General features: G+C 49.1%; 1 pseudogene; it reads right to left on the bottom strand.

Moving 5' to 3' along the window:
- Window positions 1-4,586: 4,586 nt before the first annotated feature.
- Window positions 4,587-22,003, bottom strand: part of LOC121838453 — a 28,667-nt pseudogene continuing 11,250 nt past the window's right edge.

Here is a 22,003-nt window from a genome sequence, read left to right on the forward strand (position 1 = left end):
CTGTGCACAGCCCGAATGGCATTACTTTAAACTCATACAGTCCGTCCGGCGTGACGAAGGCCGTCTTCTCACGATCTCGTTCGTCGACCTCAATCTGCCAGTACCCGCTCTTCAAGTCCATCGACGAAAAGTATCGGGCGTGGCGTAGTCGGTCCAGGGTGTCGTCGATGCGTGGCAGTGGGTAGACGTCCTTTTTTGTTACGGCGTTCAGTCGGCGATAGTCTACGCAGAACCGAAGAGTCCCGTCTTTCTTTTTCACCAGGACTACCGGTGAAGCCCACGGACTGCTTGAGGGCTGGATAATGTCGTCGTCAAGCATTTCTTGTACCTGCTGCTGGATGGCTTCCCTTTCTTTCACGGAGACCCTGTACGGCGGCCGATGCACAGGGAGTGCGTCGTCATCAGTAATTATCCGATGTTTCGCAACCGTCGTTTGGCGCACTTTCGACGACGTGGAGAAGCACTCACTGAACTCGGCGAGAAGGTCACGAAGTTGTCGTCGTTGTGGGGCTGGGAGGGATGGGTCGATGTCGAGCTCTGAGGACGTGATTGTCTTGTTCTGCGTCGGAGAGGCGTCTTCTGAGATCACGGCGATCGCGGCTGAGTCTTCAATTTCCTCGACGTAGCCCACAGTTGTACCCTTTGTAAGGTGCTGCGACTCTTGCCGGAAATTGGTGACAAGGGCTACTGTACGCCCGTCCTGGAGCTCGGTTACGGCTCTTGCAATGCCAATCCCTCGTCCGAGGAGAAGTTGGACGCTTCCTTCCAGCAGTGCTACACCGCAGGTGGCTCCTTCGGTCCCGACGGGCACAAAGACACTCGACAGCGGCGGCAGGTTTACGTGGCTGGCGAGGACTCGCACTGCAGCTAACGTCGGTTTGGTATTTTCCACCGATGGGGCAGGCTTTCGAAGCGTCAGCTTGTTCTCCGCAAGGTCGATGATGGCGCCGTATTCACACAGGAAGTCCATTCCGAGAATGACGTCCCTCGAACAGTCTTGCAGAACGACGAACTTCACAGGGCATGTTTCGCCGTGAATATCGACGCGAGCGGTGCATCTCCCGACTGGTGTAATGAGGTGTTCTCCGGCGGTTCTTATTTGTGGTCCATCCCACGGCGTCATGACTTTTCGAAGGCGGCGGGAGAGCCTCCCACTCAAGACTGAGTAGTCTGCTCCGGTGTCCACGAGTGCGGATGCGTCGTGGCCGTCGATGACGACGTTTAGGGTATTGGACACCACTGCAGCGGCGTCGTTTTGGTCTCTGGTGGCGTTCGAGTGGGGGCCCCCCGACGTTCGTGGAGGATCTTGGCGTCGGTCGTCTTCGGCAACTCCACCTCCAGGGGTTGCCGCGCCTAGTTTCCCCGGCGAGGAGCGAGGGGGGACAGGCTTTCACGTCGCGGTCGGTGCATCGGCGAAGCTGGACGTCGCGGTGACGGCGACCGGAACTCTCGGCGGGACGCAGGCTCGGGGGACTGAGGTCGTCGCAGGTACTCGTCGATCTCGATAGGGCGTTCACCATGACGGGGGCGCGGGTCGTTCGGGTGGAACCCGCGTAGCCCGAGTCGTAGGTATGGGCATCGGCGGTAGGTGTGGTCCGCTTCCCCGCAATGGAAGCACAGAGGGCGTCGGTCGGGCGTTCGCCACAGGTCGGTCTTGCGGGGTGCGCGAGGCTCCGGGTAGGCGTACTGGACCTGGTCGTCGCGGCGGTGGTCGTGCTGCGGCGCAGGAGACTGACGTCGGGGCGGCGTTACATAGGTGCGGCGAGGAGGCGGTGGCCGTCGGGCCACTGCGGCGTAGGTCAGGGCGGGCTCTTCGGGTGGTGCTACGCAGGCAGGAGCCTCCGGTTGAATTGCCCGCTGGACTTCTTCGCGCACCACTTCGGCGATCGACAGCTCAGCCGGCTGGTTGGCAGCAGGCAGCAGCTTGCGGAGCTCCTCCCGGACGATGTCGCGGGCGATTTCCCGAAGGCCGTCGACACCGGTGGCGTTCAGGTCTAGTCGGCAAGATGCGGCGGTTCGAGGAGCAGGCACGCCGGCGAGTCGATGGTAATGGCTTGCTCGGGCCGACAGCGCTCGCTCGATGTTAGTGGCTTCAGCCACAAAACCGTCGACGGTTGTCGGGGGATGGCGGACAAGGCCCCCAAAAATTTCAGCCTTCACGCCACGCATGAGGACGCGGAGCTTCTTCTCATCGGCTGCCTCCGGATCGGCTCGGGCACATAGGCGCATGACATCCTCTACGAAGCTGGTCACGCTTTCGTTGGGGCCCTGCACCCTTGTTTGGAGAAGGTCCTCCGCTCGCTGCCGACGGTGGTGGTTGAGGAACGTTCGCTTCAACTCCGCGGCGCAGGACTCCCACGTAGTGAAGGACGCTTCGTGGTTTTCAAACCAATGCCTCGCAGTTCCTTCAAGCGCGAAGTAGAGATTGTGAAGGTATTGTTCAGTCGTCCATCCGTTGTGGCGGGCTACACGTTCGTAGTGTTGTAGCCAGTCTTCAACGTCCTCGTGGACGTCTCCGTGGAAAGGCGTTGGAGTCCTGGGTGCGATTGGCAGGTACACAACGGCAGAAGCGGCCGGGGTCTGCGCCTGGTTGGCCATCGTCGTCTTCGGCTTGGTCGTGGGTGGCAGAAGTCCGTGTTCCGGGGGTAGACCTCGGATGCGGCGACTTGACCGGGTCTCGATCTGGTCTTCGTCGGGTCCTCCGGAGCTGGGGTTTGGACTTGTACTGCGGGAACTCGGAGGGCTGCGCTGCACGGACATGCGGTACCCCGCACCTCCACCAGAATGTCACGGGTGGTGAGTCGTGACCAATAAACAAGAAATAAACAGAAATAAATAAACGTTTAATGTGGCGAACTTGTGCCAAAAATAAAGAAGGAAACAGAAGAAAGCAGAGCGTCGCGGGCGTCGAAGTCGGCGTGTCAGCAGAATCGAGCGCTGGGGCGAGACTGACTCGACAAGGTCGCGGGCGGCCTCTTATCTAGAGTGCGTCGCTATCTCGAAGATTCGGCGAAAGCAGCTCGAGCGTCGCGTGATCGGGCGAGAATGAACACGCACTTTCTAGAAAACAAAAGCAGGAATAAATGATAGAAGTTACATGCGGTACATGAATAAACGAGAACTTTCTGGAGGTCCGTGACCGAGCGTTGCTTTCTCAGCCCTGGGCGCGGCAATATAGAGCAGCTGCACAATGCTGGTTCTGCAAGTAAACTCTATCCGCAACTCCAACGCCCTATGGGTGGCAGGGCGGTAGTTCCAAGATGGCGGAAGAGAGTGGGATAGATTTTCCAGGATTTCCCGTGCGCCTGCTCGCTGACGCTGGTCAGGGCGCTAAAAATGATATATTTGTCTACAAATGCGAAGCGGTTAGGACAGTATCATATTACAGCCGATGGAGATGTTGATGTGTGTTAGGAAAACGAGCGTGCTGATAATTAAAAGTTGCAGAAACCTTAATTTGCGAAGCTTTGTGGTGGGCGAGCACGTTTAAGGCACTGGCCACGTCACTTTTTGTGACAGAATATTTTTGAGGGTGATGAAGATATCATGCTTGCACTTTGCCTGGCCATTAGTGCTATAAAAAGTGACTTGTGCGCGGCGACTGTCGAGCTTCGGAAGAGCAGCATTCACACTATTGCTGTCTTCGTGTCACAGGCTCGCAACTCGCTGCTCACAGTCCCGGTTTTAGTGTAGCGCAACACGTGATCAGACTGCTCTTTGGTTATTGGTAGAAAGTTTTATTGGAGGTTACCGTGCGGTGTAGCATTATAACCGGAAGCTCGTGCTGCGCCTTTGAAGCACAATATTCAGTGCGCGCCAGGAGCGTTGCCGTGCCGGTAGCCAACGGTAGCCTGCAACAAAGCTATGCTTAAACTGCCTATTAACATAATCGGCGAATTGAGGGGTTTTATTTATTGCTCTATCAAAAATGAATATTTTAATATACCATACATTTTTTGTACCGTGTTATCTGCAACGCCAAAACTGCCCGTTCTAAGCTCTCGTCATGAGCGGCTGGCTAACACAGACGCACTTAAAATGTTTCGAGCATTTCTTTATTTGCTTTGTAATTACCTCAAAGCAAACATGCATATTCTGTCTTTTGAAAGTGCTTGGAATAACTGGCCACGTTCCTTGTAACAGCCTTAAAACACGAACCAATTCCCCGATGTGTATAGCTCGACATACCGTTGTGCGGCGAGTTTTCTCCTACTTATGGCAAAGAATAGACTTCTCGTAGATTGTAATATAAAGCTCTACATTATTAGCAGGAGCGTTTGTTGTCACGCTGAGCATAAATTAAGCTGGCGGCCATGCACAAGACCAGAAATCTGCAGCGTATGCAATATAAAAAAAAAAGTCCCTAATGAAAGTAGACATCCCAATCCTTCGTGCAACGCTGTTGCAAGGCGGAGCACGACAATTCCTTTTTTTTCGTTAAAATGGCTTCATGCATCAAGGTTGAGTCCCTGCCATCGTTTCTGCGCCGCTGCCGTCGCCGTACGCTCTCCTCTGGTTTTCCGTTTGTGCGCGAGGGCAAACGGCGGGCTGGAGTTGTGAATAGTTTGTCTACACAGGTTTGGCACTCACTGGATAGCTCTGACACGGGACAGATCACGAACTTGCACCAGGTTGCGCAACCCTATGGCGGTCCATGACTCCCTCATCACCACAACCCCGAAGGACGATGCTGTGAGGCGGTCCTTGCGTGCAGCCCTCCACGTTGCACTCTTGGCCTGCTGTCGACTGTTCCTCTCTAGTCGACGTGCCCCCGCTGGTGTAAGGACAAGTTCCTAGAGAGACAACAGAAATTATGAAGTACTGTTTACCAGGTTACAAATGATATAGAATACACATTTATTTAAGTACCTTAACGATCCCCCTGGGGCTTAACAACACAAAAAGAGTAGTACCATATTTGAGGGCGCATACCCACAAATCCAACAGGACACGGTCGCTCTCCGCGGGGACACAACTTGAATGGCGTTTGATTGCGAACTGCAGGACCTTGATACCTATCAACAGGTACAGGGTAGACTCACGTCACTTCATTTCAGCTAAGTGCTGGCGCATTTCGCCTTCACCCGACATCACTTTGACCTCGCTCGTTGTGTCAGCGAGCTCTCACTCGCGACCAAAGAAGTTCAGCGACACTTCCCAAGAGACGCGAATGCACATTTTTCTATCGCTCTGGCAGCAGCAAGGCGGCATTGACAGAATTTCTTTTGTGGGTACACACTGCCATACAATCTTTCCCAATCCCAGAAAGCTGGTCGCCGTTTATGAGTTCAACGGCTTCCGCAGAGTAGGTGACATGCAATAACCGATGCATGTCGTCTGAACCGGCCCTCTTTTGAGCAATTCGTTGCGTCTTGCAGGTGCCACAGCAAGCTCCTTTAATTACAGCAACCCCTACTGGGAGCCTGATCAGCACCCTGGGTACTCACATGCGCTTCACATGCCCAATCCAAGCAGCTATGATCGGTTGACTTCGCGGAGACCTAGGCCTGCAATGTTTGTTGAAAATTCCGTGGAAGACAAGGGACTCGCAAACGACGTCTACAGCCTTCTCAGATTCATGAAGGCGGAAGACTGTGTGCCTGCTTATGTAAATTTCTACCAATGCCCTTTTGCCGCTGCTACAGAGGTAGAAATGCTCGCGTCTCTTGGGAAGCGTCACTGAACTTAGGCCGCAAGTAGGCCTGGTTCGCTGGCAGATGATGTCAGGTAACAGCAAAATGCGCCCACGCTTACCTGAGACAAAGTACCGTTTATCGGTGCCAAGGTCTCTCCAGTTGGCAACCAAACGCCATTTGCGTTCTCTCCCTGTGGAGAGCGACCGAGTCCTGTCGCATTAAGGGTACACACACGCTCTCGGCATCTTTAAAAACAGAGTTCACAACCTTGCTATTATTTCTAGCACTTCCACCGCATTTAGGCGTGGCTGAAACCACAGGGCTGTCTGAAACACCAGCGACCGCTGCATAATGCAGCCGGTACGACAGCGGCAACGCGACTGGTACGGACACAAAGGTGGCGGCATACCCATAGTGCATCACTTGCGGGCCGCGAGTGAAAGACCCTATAGGTTGACATATGCAAATTAAGGATCCTGAATAGTAATATTACCTGGAGAAGCGAGGTCTCAGCATCACTGAGGCTCTGTGTTGCAGGCTCATAGGTGCTTGCCGATGAGAAGAGCACTGCCAACAAGGTGAACTGTTGGACACGTATCTGCTACGAAGAGCAATGTTGGGGCTCGTGTAAGTTGCGAACCCGTAGGGACTCGTGGGTTGTTGGTATGAGAGAGGACTCCCGACAGGTACCATACCAAACTTGGACTCTGTACCCAGGATCTGGACGGTCCTCAAGTGCTTCGCAAAGGGCGAATCTCCCAGGGCACAGAGGTCACTGCCCAGACGATGGATGGCATCCTGCATTTCTGACAGGTCCCTTGGGCGTTTTCTTGCGTCGTAGAGCCTCGAGCCCCTCGGCTTCGAAGACCCCCCGTCCCGCACAGCTCTCCAGTCAACCTCGGCGACGCTAGTAGCTGGGATTTGAGACCCACGGGGACGCCGCCACTGCTGGGGGAGCTCGGTACAAGCCACCTCGGGGGGTGGCTCCTCGTAACCCTGCTTCTTGAGCAGTACGACGAGCCTCAGCAGGGCCAACGCATGATTGCACAGCCCCTCCTTTGCGGCACACTCGCAGCTGGATGCCCAGACGCTGCCGTCCTCCGAAAACGTCGCCGTGACGCCGTACGGCCTGCCGGACTTCTTTTGGCTACGGTAGCAGCGGCCGCGCACCAAGACGAACGTAGCATGTCTGCACACACAATACACAGGCTTTGAGAATAATCCATATTGCGTAATACGCCGTATCTGCTAATGTGAAATCATCAAACTTACTTACGAAGAAGAGACGCCGTTTCCAGCGATGACGCCTCCACGTAACTTTCCGTTACGAATTTGTAACTACGCCGCTTGTTCCGCTCGCTCGTCTTGCGTGCGGCGTAGTAGCTGTCTACCTTCTCGACCGTAAACGAACTGGGGATGGCGACTAAACTTTTAGACGACGACAAGGAATCGGGACGAGCAGTGCTGGTGTTCGCAGTCGCAGCAGCCATGGCAGTTAGCAGGCTATACAACATAATGGCGCCGCCTCGCCCGACCATAGTGGCCAGCCCTACTTTCGAATATCGTCAAAGCAGCGTGTCAGGGTTGCCAAGAGCAATTTCGGAAAAGGTCTATTAAGCGCGCGTTTGATCGAAGTGCTGGATTCGCGCTGTTGGACCGCGAATTGGTGAGCGCTTCGGGACCGATCCTTTAATTGAAACTCGATGCTGGCGTGACACCCGGCCAAAAAAGGTTGTGCCGGCATTGCGACCCACGAGCTGTTATAGCGATCGACAGTGAGGTGCAGTCGTGCCAGAATACAAATGGCATACTAATAAGAAAGTGTACATATCGTGTTGCGAAGATAATCCATACGGCGTTTATTTGAGCTGTATATCACACAAAACGAAGAGATAGAATCGATGAGGGTCCCTTTTCGACGACAGCGTTCGTCACCACTGCATCGGAAAGCAAGGAGATGACACTGAGGAAGAGATTGACCTCTTAATCTAAAATTGAGGTCAGCGATCAAACTATAAACGGGAAGGGTTCGCAAGGGTCGCGGGGGCATATTCCATTCAGCACGCCAGCCAATCGTGTCGGATCACCGCTGCGCCGAGTCGGAGTGCCTACTAGGCCTATCTGCCGAGCTCGCTTGGTGAATCGTGGCCGTTAGGCTTTTCCCGGGTGTTTGTGGATCCAGCGTTCTTGTTTTTCGTGGTCTGTTTCAAGTACTTTTTACTTCTTTCTTGCTGCTTGAAGTCGGGACGCGTGACAAGCGCACGTAGAAAAATAAACCTCCGTTGATCGTCGCGGCCAAGTAACTTAGCGACGCTGTCGGCCGTGCTGATTTGATCGTCAAAAGTGTGTAAGACAGCTTCAGAGCTGTCTTAGGATTTCGTCGTAACCTGCGCAAAACTTACGGAAATTTAGTTTCGTGAATACGAATTTGTTCTTAAGTTTTGTTTTACGCACATTTTTTGGCGTAGTATCGTTTCGTGAATCTGGCCTCTGAAGCTTTTCTCACGCAGACTGTCGCCCTTCACAGGTTCCACATTTTCTGCTACTAGTGCTGCATCTACCACTAGACAGACGTTCGAATGCTTGCTTTTACTCCTGTTTTCCTCTGTTGTCAGAGAGTCCAGCTGTATGGAGTTTGGAGGCTGACGAAGCGTTTGGAGATCTGCAGCAGTGTCTCTTTTAATTGGAAAGGACAATTCATACTAAACGGTGTATTTTCCGAATACCCAAGGCTGGAATAAAATGTCAGGAAAACGTATAAACATTCCAAATTACGCCACTATTGCTGTACATATTTTGGGTAGCTCAATACATATCATACCGGCAACTGGAGGGAATTCGGCCGTTTTTGCTGCTTACATACAAACTAATTTCCAGTAATTGTGCATCTTCTAAGAAATATGCCTACATACGTGTATAAACTATATAATTAATTCAAGAAGAAGCTACATTTACGTAAAACAACCCTGTTCCGCGAGCACTTTAAGATACACAGGGCCTTTAAAACATCTGCGAACCAGCGCATGCAGAGTGGCAGCGCAGAGTCGGGGTCGCGAGCTAATTTGCCGACCACCCAAAGGCCCATGATATAAATGACACTTTAAATGCGTTGAAAGCGGGATGTAACATCGTCATAAATCATGAACATGCAAGGAACAAAATCCCAGCGTCTGAAACAATTGCGCCACCGCTTCACCGATCCCTCGCAAAATTGCCTTGTGTCCTGTGGACGGACGTGGAGGTTCATCGGCGGAATTGCCTCTGCCGATAGCTTTCGGGATTTGTAACCCAATTTTAAAGGTAAAAGGGACAAGCAGGCTTATAAAATGTACGGAAGCACGTCAATATCGGCCTAACTCAACGTCTTGTACACCGGGTAAACGAAGTCCAGCTCCTCGAAGAGCTTGCGGCACACAACGCCAAACCAGGAAACCGGTGTTGGGAAGCGAGCCGATGCGAGATCGCGGAGCGGAGTCATCGCCCTGGCGTCACGGTACGCCTCACCCAATCAGGGCGCGGCGACCGCAGCGACACTTGTGTTCGCTCTCGGGGCTAATAGCGAAGTGTCGAAAGAGTGTCGCGCGTATAGTTGTCTTCCGGATCACCCAGCTGTTATCGAGTTCTGTATCGCCTAACTGTTCCAGCGAGTTGCTATCAGTAAAGAGAAAAAAAAAATCAGTGGTTGCTATTATGCATTATTAACCATGGCTATGTTCCAAATCTACTTGAACGGATCACATATGGCAGCATAAATAGAGCAACGCCGTGGAGAAAGGTAGGTTTTCTGACGGAGAAATATGAAATGGCGAGATCGAACTTTTTTGTCTTAAGGCGGTCCTTATCAGCGTGTGCAATCTGTCGCCGCCGCCGTACCGCCCCTTTCCCTTTTCCGTCGCCACTCTTCATTCTAATGCCTTAGCATTAGAGCGCTCGTTTCGACGAAACCCTGGCGGTGCTTTCGCTTGTCAGTTGTCGCGTGCGAGGCTCCCATTGGGCCGAAGCGCTAACGTGAGCACGCCTCAACCTCTCCCTTTCTCTCCGGCGCTGACAAACTGACAGACACCGCCGGGTTTTCGTCAAAACGGGCCTTTTCGTTTTCGGCAAAGTCGCGCGCACAGCTGGCAGGGAGCCAGAGAAGAGGAGGCGCCGCGAAACAGCTTTTAGGTAACAAAGCTCGAGTGCTGAATGAGACGGGTTAATCAGAGTAGGCCGACGCTGGACACAAATTTGAAACGAGTGCTGAGTCAGCGCTCAGCTTCGAGTCAGGTTTGAGGCGAACGTTGGCACAATCGTCATATCCACTATGTTCCAACGTTGGCCTTCTCTGATGACGCCATCTCATTCAGCACTACGATTGTGCTATCTAGGAGGTGTTGCGCCGCGGCGCGGTGGAAGGCAGGCGTGATCAGTTGCCGCTCTGTTTTCGCCGGTTCTGCTTCGCTCTGGGTTTCCGTAGTAGCGGTGCGTGGGCTGTGGTGCGTATGTCTAACTAAAACGGCTGATGCGGTTCACTCCACGAGTCATATAAATGCGGTTCCTTCTACGAGTGGTATTGGTCTGGTTTTTTTCCACGAGTGATACGGATGACCGTCTCCAAGGGCGTCGACGCACTCTTGAGGGCAGAGTACAAAAAAAGTAGTGAAAAAAATTACAGGAAGATTCACTGGTGGATTTTTTCGGGAATCCGTTAGTAGGGAATCCTGGGAAACGCCACACACATCCTTCTTTGGGAAACGCTGACAGTGACTACGTAACAAGGTCAAAAAGAGTCAGCAAAAAATACAAGAAGCAAAAGAAAAAGCCCCCCCCCCAAAAAAAAAAAAAAAAAAAAAAGTGAGGGGGTCAGCGTTGCGTACTTCAAAGAAGGATGTATGTAACAGTTCCGAGGGTCATGCTAAGGCATTTTTCGGAAGAATCCACCAATGAATCGTCCTGTGATTTTTTCTTCGCCTCTTTTCGGGTGTTAGGTACCTTCCATCAGGTGATGGGTAGATGAAACAATAGCAGCAAGGATAGCGTCTTCTCCGCGAAGGAAGGGGCGGCATTCAGCGGCATCGAGGATCACAAACTCCGCGAATATGAGTGATAAAAAAGAAAGAAGAAAAGAAAAGTTGTGAAGTCTGATGTTCCTGCGTAGGTCGTTTTGAAGCGAAATGCGTACGGCTCCACGTGCATTACCAAAAAAAGGTGAATAAAATAAAATAAATAGATAAAAAAAGGAACGTTCATGATGAGGTCGCCGCAAAGTGAAAGCTTTGACGTCACAATGGGATATATACGCAGCCATCTGTAGCTCTGTAGATGTGTTAATGTGCGCGCGTATGTGCCTGTATGTGTGTGTGTGTCTGTGTATTTTTGTCCGTCTGTTTTCGAATGCACGTGTGTCTGTGTGCGAGCGTTCGAGTGTTTCGGAGCGTTAGTTTGAGTGTGTGTATGTGTTTAAGTGAGTGTGTATGTGTACGTCTCGTAGTGGTAGATCATAAAGCCGTAGTCGCAAAACAAAATAGAGTTTTAAATTATAAAATGTACCGATTTTGAGAACGGCTCAAATGGGCTCAAATGGAGCGTAATAAATTATCGAAGAATAAAAATGGGCTTTCCTATTTTTTCAGTTGAATTTAGATTTCGACTCAAGCGTTTTCCTGCCGTCTACAAGAGAGATTGTGTCTCAGCAGAACTTCCAATTAAACAAGAACAAACCGGAACAAGCTTCTGTTATTTCTTATACGGTTTATTTTAGCAATTTCGTTGTCAAGAAACTATTTTTCACCACCAGGTAAAGTCGGCGCGGAGACAGTTGTACTGCAACTTCCAATCTAGTATCTTGAATTAATTTTGATGCGCCTGCCGGCATTTGTGAGCGCTCCTGCATGTTTGTCGATAGTATTCGATTAACGCTTTATCAAAATAAATCGCTTCAACACTGACGCTCAAGCTCGAACGCTTGCAGCTGAACCTTTTTATTCGGGTGGTGCCTCCTGCCACCATTATAGACCCCTTTCGAAGTAGAGCGCCACCTGTTGCACGCAACTGCAACTAGCTCCGCCGCCATCACGCAGGGGTCCCGCCAGAACCGCCTGCATCTTACCGCCTAGAACGGTGCTGCTTACACTTTGAGTCCAAGTCCGCGTGCGCCGCATCAATATGCCACCGCATTGCTGTGTACCTTTGTGTACGCAGGATAGATATGTTGACGGAGACGGAAAAAAGGTACGTGTCAGACAAGTTCTAAAGTGTTCAAAAAGAAAAACCGAGTCCTCGTGTTGTTTACAAATCTTTCGCGGGTTAGCCAAGAAAATGCTCTTATCCTCCGTAAGCGGAAGCATCGCAAACGATTGTATGTTGTAGTAATGTGGCCGTGTGTCGCGCCCCGTCTTTAACTAGAGAGGTACCGGTTCAGTGCGCGGCTCGCATGCGCGAGCGGCTCCCTCCTTGAGTGCTTCTTCACTGCAACCGAGGCCATTTTAGGTACTTGTTCGGCAGGTAGATGCATGATTACTTCTTTCACAAGTTCGTTTCCTTTACTAACGCCGGTAAAGAGTTTCCCAGAAAACAGACGTCGGCTGGAGGGGGTTTACAGACTAAATGCAGTGTACACCGAATATGAAGATCACTCGAACCCGCCTTGCGATCGTGGGAACTTTTGGAGTGGTGGCCTGAACAGAGTGCCAAGGCCGTACCGCTAGACGTTTAGGGACGTTACGCTACTAATCAGTTTGGAAATTTGTGAGTATGCAGCCAAAGAGTTGGTGTTTAGAGCATGTTCAACAATTGTTATTTTGTTCAACGGTTGTTAGTCCTGAAGACATTGTATGTTGTTCAATTGTAATCCTGGGTCTTCTTCTTGCTTCGGTAGCAGAAACCCTTGATGAAGAAACTTCCTGCACTGAATGGGATAAAAAAAAATTATGCACCGGTTTTACACTCCAAAGAGCTGTGCATATTTTCTGTGCAAATACAAATCAGCTCCAGCACACTTTTTTTTTTTTTTTTTTTTTTGCAATGTCACATTTAGAGTGGGTTCAAACCAACGTGGTACGTTCACAAACGCCGTGAAATAAACCCAATACATCAGTGGTTCTGGAAAGTCTACTCTGTAGCTTTGTGAGGAATGCCACAAACCGCTTAACTTCTTAAGGCCCGTTCACACTCTTGCGACCGAGTACGACTGAGAGAGACGAGATCTCTTACAACTTCTTAAATGTTTCTAGAATGAGGGAACACACTGACATTGTGGCGCCATCTATGCGGTGACCCTAGAACTGCATTTCACAAAAGCGAAGGTTTTGCGGGATTTCCGAGGTCAAATGTGCGTAACACCCATAGAAAGGCTCGTTTATAACATTGACAAAAGTTTTTCGAGTCAAAAAAGAAAGGATATTGCGCGAGAAATAAAAAAAAAATATGCCGGACCGCCGAGTTTACACTGCTTCCCAATAGATGGCGCCAGTGTGTTCTCTGGTTTAAGAAGTTTTAAGGAACCCAGGTTTAAGAGTTCGCAAGCAGTCGCAAGAGTGTGAACGGGCCTTTAGTCTTCAAAAGGTTACCGAGGAAGGAATTTAAAATGCCGCCTGTCACCCACCCCTGCAACCTTTTCTGCTGTTCTGTACGATTTGCGATTGCGATTTCTTGAACACTCAAGGCTGTGACTCGTGAGGCACCTTTTGCAGTTAATGGTACGTGGTCGTAAGGTTATTGGAGGGGTACGAAAAACGAAACGAGCGAGTTCTCGGCTGTCACCGAACGGCAAGCTCACGACGGGGGCAGAATACCGGGTCGTTCGGACGCTAAAAGCGCGATCACTATGATTAACTGTATTCAAATTATGGAATGTTACTAAAGAAAATCACAACAAAACAAGAAAGAACTTGCCTATTCCGTGAGTAGTTAGCCCTTGTCGATGTGGGGACCACATATGCATGCTTCGACGAAGAAGTTGTAGCTTCTTTCCGTGCACCGGTCTGTGCCTGACTGGCTCCTGTAAAACTGCTCCACATCCCTGTCACTTATATGTGGCAGTATCGATAGATCATTAGACCAACAGGTGATCGGGAAAACACCCGCACAAGCCATAGCTCAAAACGCTACGGCGGCTATGCTGCACGCCGACCGGTCGAACGAGTCGAACCCTGCGTAATGGCGGCGATCACCCAATGTTGCTAGATGCTTCACTATTCCGGCTAATTTTTTTTTTAGTGTTGCCGAAATTCCGAAAGGGGTCTATAGACACTTTCTTCGAGGGCGCCTCCATCTTGAATTGTCGTCACATCCAGTATCGGCGAAAACACTGTTTTGCCGTCGCCACGCCAGTAGAAGACACTTAGGATACAAGCGTAACCATCACACATTCTTCTTTTGCCTCTCCCTTATTTTTTACTGGTTACAGGTTGACACGTTTTAGTATTTTTCCGTCGCCCATACCGGATACGCCTGGGATACGGCTGGGGACGAAAGTACACAGAAAAGGTCTATAGCTTCGCACTCCAACCATTACTCTCTTCTCTCACTGGCGTCTCTTCGATCACAAACTTCCCATTGTGCTCGCAGAAAAAAAGCGTGAAGAGGCTGGAAATTTGTGTGAAACGAATCGCGTCTGCGTTCCGCAGGAGCTACCTGTGCGCGATGCTGTAGAGTGAGAAAAAGCTGGTCGTACCTAGCGGTGCTTTGGCCAGTCTGGTTCTCTCGAGACGTGGCCAAACCGCTACGACAACATACCGAAGACAGTCTGTAGGCGGTATAGAGCTTTAAAGAACCGGTTTTGCACATCCCCTACGGCACGATGGGCCCTCGGGTACAAACTGCGCATGCGGAACCGCAGAAGACTCGCGCATGCGCAGTTCGTACCAGACGGCCCATCGTACCTTATGGGATGGGCAAAAACGGTTCCCTAAAATCAGTCCGTTACAAGTTCCATATGGGAAAAAGGAACTCGTTCCCGTTGCAGCAAACAAAATTTAACGTATCGTTACACATACGTTACATTGGTATTTTGCTAATTACCATATTTATTTAGATCGAGGAATTTTGTTTTATGTATCCCATCAAGTGGGAACATACGAATTTCAATGTCGTGATGGAAGATCACCAGGGGAAGAAAACAAGCGGAAGCAGGTTGTCATTTGTTGATGTATTCACCTTTAAAAATCTCAGCTTTTAACCATATCCATGTTTGCGGTGGGCACTTCAGACGAGCCAGATGTACTGTTACTTCACATTGGAAGGACTTTTTGAAACAACTTCACACATTTCAATCTAACAAAGTCCCTGGTTCAAACTTAACAACAGTTGCTTCGCGATGTTGCTGGCCGCAAGACAAGCAAGTGAAGAGGGTAAGGTTTTCGGAAGGTCAGTCTCGAAAACTACTATTCCGTCTTCGTAAAGATTGAATTCGATGTTCAGTTTGAAGGTGGGGGACAAGGTGAGAAGGATTTAAGAACAATCTTTCTGTATCTTTTAAGTGACCAATGTTCGGAATGCAAGGTTGAGTTCGATGTCTGGTAACTTGTTCTTTTGTTGTAACTGTAGGTCTTCTTGGTGGAAGTTCAGTGATGACTGTAGTTGCCCTTAGGTTTCTGGGTGTACCAGGATTTGTGGAAGCAAAGAAAGTAGCTAAGTTCGAAACGACCCTCTGTCTCTGTCTGCTCCTCCGACTAAAAATTTAGTTTTTGTACCGAAGTCTCGGGCACCGAAAAAAGGATTCATGTCTATTAGCTCTCCTGCACCCGACTGTCACCAAGCGAGGACCGCAGAAAATAAACCCTAAGGTAAGTAACCAAAAAGTTAACGAGGTACTGTTCTTTGTAAACAGGGATGGGCAGTATTTCAAATACAAGTGTTTGAAATACTTATTTAAAATACTTTGTGTATTTTGCATTTGTATTTAATTACAAATTGGGTAATGTAGTTGACGTGTGTATTTCAATACTAAAACGTCGGTATTTCAAATACGATTGTAACTAAATACTATTTTGTGGACGAAAATACATCCCTCAAATTTATTGTCACTGTCCAGAGCACGAAGAAAACTACGTTCTGCACCGAATGCAGTGCTTCTCAAACAAGCACAAGCGTTTAGTGACTTTATGATTACGGTGCTAGTCCAGGGCAAGAATAGTGACGAAATCGACGTTCACTAGCGGACTAGTTAAATAAGTGCCTGTGACAACTTGTGATGCTTTCCAGCCTGATTTCCATCCATATTTTTGCCTGGAACATTCTAAATGCGAGGGTCGTCCAGATTCTCGTAACTGGTGCGAGTTGCAACAATAAAAAATTCTCTATCTAGTGGTGCGCGTCTTGGTCGCCTCGGTTCTTTGTTGGTCTATACCAAAAAGTAATCGACAAAAGAAGCTGCTTGAAGCTCTGAACTTTTTTCTCCTGTTACGTCCAAGCTGATTACATATTTTTGTGATTATATTTCTATTACGTTACTAGAGCATCGCACACTAACTCCCGAGTGTGCGATGCAAAATTAAAATGAGAGACCCAGAAACCCGTTGCAGGTGCCCTGAAGTCGCTGACGCAAATTTTGAGGAATGTATTTGGAAAAGTATTTGGAGGAGACTAAATAGATTTGGTTGTATTTGTATTTTGTACTTAAATGATTTTTTTGGAAATGTAACTAGATTTGTAATTAAATAAATTTTTGACGAAGTATTTTGTATTTGTATTTCGATACATATTTGCATGTATTTTGCCCATCCCTGTTTGTAAATATATTATTTTTATACTTTAACAATTTTCCTCATAAATGTATAATAAAAATAACTTTGATGGGCGAAAAAAAAAGAACGCCGTTCCTTTTTCCGTTCCCGTAAAAATGTAACCAGTTCCACCGATGCGAAATAAAACGGCGGCGTTCCTTCGTTCCTCCTAAAAGAAACGCGTTTCAGGAACACCGTTCTTAGGAACGCCGTACCACTGCCAAAAACTCCCTATTATGTCTGCAGCAAACGCACCGTATCTGTTGTATGATGTACGGACGTGGCGACAGTGGCTTTTGGCTGTGAAACGTGCTGAATCAGCGAGGAGACCGATTTGAGCCGAACGTTGGCGAGGCACCCACCGTTCAATTTGTGCCCTGCGTTTGCCTTTTTCGATGACATGAAAAAGTCAGCCCCACTGCCTCGCAGCTTAGAAGGTGTTGATTTCAGTGTCCGAGCTCTGAGCGACGTATGTACAGTGCTAATCACACTTGTCTATAACGCGCGAGCGGGCGGCTTTCTCCGGGGAGCGCTGGACTGGTGGCATTCGCGGAAACTAAGCTAGTCACGTGGCGCAACACGGAACTGTCCGCTCGAGGGGTGTCCTGCCCACTCTATCAGCTTGATAAGCGATAAAAGTAAAGTGCTTTATGATATATATTTGTTTTTTGATGACGACATTCTTGATACGCCTTCATGCTTTAGTGTCTTTATTGTTCGAGCAATGATGTTTGTAAAAAACGTGCGAGCAGCCTTCCGCGTTCGACGCCAGCTGATAGAGTGGGCAGGACGACGCCCCTCGAGCGGACCGTTCCATGTTGTGCCACGTGACTAGCTTAGTTTCCGCGAATGCCACCAGTCTAGCGCTCCCCGGAGAAAGCCGCACGCTCGCGCGTTATAGACAAGTGTGATTAGCACTGTACATGTACACCTGCCGGCAATATGAAAATGAACACCTTACCTGGTTTCTTGCCTGTTTGACGGCTCCCTAAAGCTATATTAACTCTCAACGTCTCAAATTGTACGTGGCTTGGGGTCTAAACTTTGCGTTCTAGCCCTCTACTGGAACAGAGCTTGTTCCAAAAATTGCAGGAGCGTCAAAATCAAGAAGAGGGCTGTTCTCCTTCATATCGTTCACGAGTGTACATGCAACGAGGTTAAGCACAGAAAGAGTACACAATTTTTGTTCACGTTGGGCCTATGCAAATCATAAAAATCTCGCGACTTCCGCGTCGCCAGTGCATATTTATCGACGCCACATCAACGAAGCGAACAAACTTGATGGCAGTGTCTCGCGTGGTACGACTCGGCGATTTTGTCGTACCAAGTAAAATAACACGCCGAAGACACTTAAGACTGCTTACGTGTAGGAATGCGAAAGCATTATAATCCCGCGGGTCCGGCGGTGACATCACGCTCCCCAACTACGCAGGTGTGGCACCCCCGCCGGCATTACATATCACGTGACGAAGCATCTGCGTTGCTGTGCCTTTCTTTGTGTTTTCTTTCTAAAGCGCGTCCGCTTTGACCTTGAGCGGGGCTTGCTTTTTTTTCCCCGCCGGTTCCACGGCTTCCGTGACGAAGCTTCTGTGTTGCTGTGCTTTTCTTTGTGTTTTATATTTGAGCTGCGTCCGCTCTGACCTTGAGCGGCGCGTGCTTCATGACGTATTTTTATGGCCATCTTTCGGGCACAACACCGACGCCTTTTCGCGTAGCGGGACATATAAGGCTTTCGCCTCAATAAAAACAGACAACCACGGCGTTGGCGTTTAGTTTGCGGTGCTTGTGGAAGAGAGCAGATGCCCTACGTCATTCTGATGTTTTCCAACGCGCACACTTTCCGCTATCTATGATCAGTAATGTGTCTTCGTTGTCATATTCCTGGTATTGAAACAACAGACTGTCGGTGGAAAGATTTCGTAATGAACATGTCGCACGACGCTGTGAAGGTAAGTTTGCTTTTTCAATATTTTTTTTAAGCACGTGCAGCAGAAAAATAGTGTTGTTTACAACCTCCTAATATTTTGTTTTTCTGACATCTGTTTCCTACTCAAGCCCCCACGCTACCGGATACAAGCACTCTGACGGGTACCTTTGACATCCTTGAACAACGGCAACAAATGTACAAGAAAAAACAAACACAAAAAAACATATGACATGGCGTTTTTTCGCCTGGAAAATTATATAGCAACACGAATACATAACAAGACCATATGCCCCATCGACTTCGATGCATGCTTTTCTCTTTCATTGCACGTGCGTTCAATATACACCTGCAGCTTTGTTGAAGTCCTATTTCTAAATTTCGGACCAATTCAAAAGTCAACCCATTTTTTTTTAAGTTTGGCGCTATGGTAGCCACGACAATCTTGGTTTTTCTGTCGGCTCTGGTGGGGAAGGCGCTGTCGTCCACTCCTGGTAAGTGAAAGATTCTTTTTGTCACGACAGCTTCGTCACCTTTTGTTGTTTATTCTTATGCACGTGTAGCACAAATTGTTAAGAGTCTATTAATCAAGATTATTATCATTAAACGTATCTTTATTCAAAGGATTATCTCATTAGAGTAGATTGTTGGGCTAGTTGGTTTTGGAATTTGGAATACATTCTAGCGCTCAAACCACAGGGACACAAAGACAAGAATTAGACACCACAGTGCGCTACTAACAACTGATTTTATTACATAAAACGTCACTTATATCATTTTGCTAGACCACCTGAGACTGGGTGGAAAAAACACAACGTCGTCGTGCTTCTTCCACCTAGTCTCAGGTGGTCTAACAAAATGGTAAACCTACACCAGTTCGCCTGCGCCCTAACTGTTTTGTCACTTATATACACCCGATGCCAGGCCGCGTCATTGAGGAGGGCACGTTCCTTGTCAAGTAGATGAATTGAAGTCACGCTGATACATGCTGCCCCACCTTTCTTAATCTTATCCCTTGACTCCTGACATCAAAGAGACAGTGGGTAAGAGGGCGATGGGAAGTTCCAGACACCTCTGCGAAACTCCGGCGCGCCTCCCAAGTAGGGCTGGGCAGTATCGCAATAATATCTTGGAAATGCTTTTGAGTATGTGTATGTCTGTATCGAGATAATTTCTAAAATGTATTTGCATCTCAGTAGGGAATTACATTTAAGATGTATCGCTTGTATCGCGATGCTTTGCCTGACTTAGGCATCTCGTTACATTTGTTGCCCTTTTAAGATAAACTTAAAGGATAAAAACATGTTTGGTGCAACTTGCTTCGGAATTTATAATATAAACCTGCCTTATAGAATGATCCATCTCAATCACCAACAATAATAAAAAAAGTGATCTAAAGAAGGTTTTCTGCAAAAAAAAAACAGTATCAGCTTGACAAGTCCTGATTGTTGGGCAAGTTGGTATGGTACGTTAGAAAACATGATTGCGCTTTGGAGACAGGGACATAGGAAAAATGTCCCCGTCTTCAATGCGTAATCATGTTTCCTAAAATCAGCTCGTCTCACATAGCCCTCCACTCTTTCCAAGTTAGCGGAACGAGCGCTGTAAAGGAGTTGAGTGGAGAAAAAGTACGGCCCTGTTGTCTAATCTCCCTACACTATGGGTGACTCAGAACCTTATAATGTGACGGTTTGAGATGCGCCTTCATGGCCAAACAGGGTTCATTTTGGGCAGACGCCTTTTGTCAAGCCTGGTACGCAGTCTTTGCCGTTCATGTAGCTATGCGGTTCAACGGGGGTGACATGTTTTTTTTAGCAGAATTAATGATAGATAAAGAGTTCGAGGTAATGGGCAGTGCATAAAATGGCACAAAAAGAGGAGCACAAGCCTAAATTACCTTTCGCACTCGCCACGGACTTCACCCTCTCCACGTAGCACAGCTCAGGAACAAATGTATTTCTATGGGTATCTGTACCTGTACTCTGGAATACTCTTGCGCCGTTATTGCGGAAGTATCTCAGGGATATCCCGTTGCATAAAAGACAAAACGTATCTCGACATCTGTATTTTGGCCTTAAAACACATGTATCTCAGTATTTGTATTCCCGAATACTTTTTCGAGTATCTCTGCCCAGCACTGCCTCCAAGTGTGTCTAATCCCGAAAAGAGGATGGGCGCATCTCATGGGTGGCAGCTTCCAGACCGCTTTTTCCCGCGTCCGGCTCAGTTTCCAGCGGTAGGATAAGATGGTGTGCGTTTGTAGCTTGTTGCCCACTTGCGCATCGACTGCAGGATCCGTCATCGGCATGCTCTTGAGCTTGTGTCCCTAGAATTGGGGCCGGACTGCCGTGGAGGCGGCCATACCGGTTCAAAGGCTCAGGGATCGCACGGTAAACCGCCTACCATATCCGTTCGCTAGTGGGTCATCCTCTTCTGGCAGCCATCGTAGGCTTCTTGGATTCTTGCTGGCGGAGGGAAGTCGAAATTCGCGCTCTGGTCTGTTGCGGGGCCGTAAAAAAAGGAACGGGCTCCCGCGCGGGGCTCGTGAGCTTTCTCGTTCCTTTCGATCCCGGTATTGCACGGGACCCAGGAGATGGTTACTTATACTCCTCTGGATTTAAAAGCTTTTTCTCTTGCCTGACGTTTTTCGGCGTCTTGTGGGGGACGTGTCTGCGGCCTGCTTATAGCCGCGTCCCACTAGAACGACAGGCAGCAACAAACGACAGCGACACACGACAACGAGCAACACACGACACCGACAGATAGCCTGTTTGTCGGAGTCCGCCGTCCCACTTCGCGGACACGACGCGTAGGACACGGGGACAAGGAAACTTGTTTCCTAGTGGGACTGGAGCTGTCAACAAAGCACTTCAAAATACACAGACAAACTGAGTCTGGCGACGCAGTCTTCGTGTTTTGCTCTTTGTGCATAAAACGAGCCGACAAACACGGCGAAAGTGGAGACGATTACTTTATTTCTTGATTAAAGCTTCTGCTTTTCTTCATTTGCCGCTGGCGACTTTCTGCAAACAGTCGTCACAATCGACGCCAAACTTTTTCCGAACTAGAATACCCGAATCGTTCCTTTTTTGGGTCGTTCAAAAAATTCTAGGTGAGCGCCACGGAATTTCACGCCGATTTTGAGGACGCCGGTAATCTCATATCCGAATGATCGAGGGCAGGCGTTTTTTGGAGGACAATACGGTATCCCGATTGTCACAGAACGCGATGACAAGTCTCTCGTCTGCCGGAATGGCTTGCCGCGGAATGTCCTGTCTTACTTCGTGGTGAGCGGTCTTACTTTGGTCAGCTCTCGAATATGAGTGTAACCATCCTAATGCAGGGGCGTTGATTTTGGTGTGTTGAAGCACCATCTTACGCACCAAGTTTTCGCGAGAAAAACCAGCCACAGCAAATTCCCTTTCGCAGCACGACCGCCCGGCGCCAGCAAGCAAGCCGCGCCCACGACCGCTTAGGCGCAATCGAGGGACCGGAACTGCGGGAACGAGTAGTGGCCGCAAAGGGTTTCTTTGAATGTCGAGCGGCGGAGCGAGCCACGGGAGGAACGGGAGGAAGGGTTGGAAGGAAGGCAACATAAGGCACAAGCGGGCGAGGAGGATAAGTTTGCGTCCGAGACATGTTCCTCAGTGGAACTGCTTGCTGCGCTTCAAGTCCAACGACAGACAAGAGCTCGTCCGTCGTCGATCGTTTGTCGGCGCGTGTCGGCGATTGTCGCGGGC

The sequence above is a fragment of the Ixodes scapularis genome, unplaced genomic scaffold (genome assembly GCF_016920785.2).
Source record: "Ixodes scapularis isolate PalLabHiFi unplaced genomic scaffold, ASM1692078v2 PGA_scaffold6__148_contigs__length_123643588, whole genome shotgun sequence".
Taxonomy (NCBI): Eukaryota; Metazoa; Arthropoda; class Arachnida; order Ixodida; family Ixodidae; genus Ixodes; species Ixodes scapularis.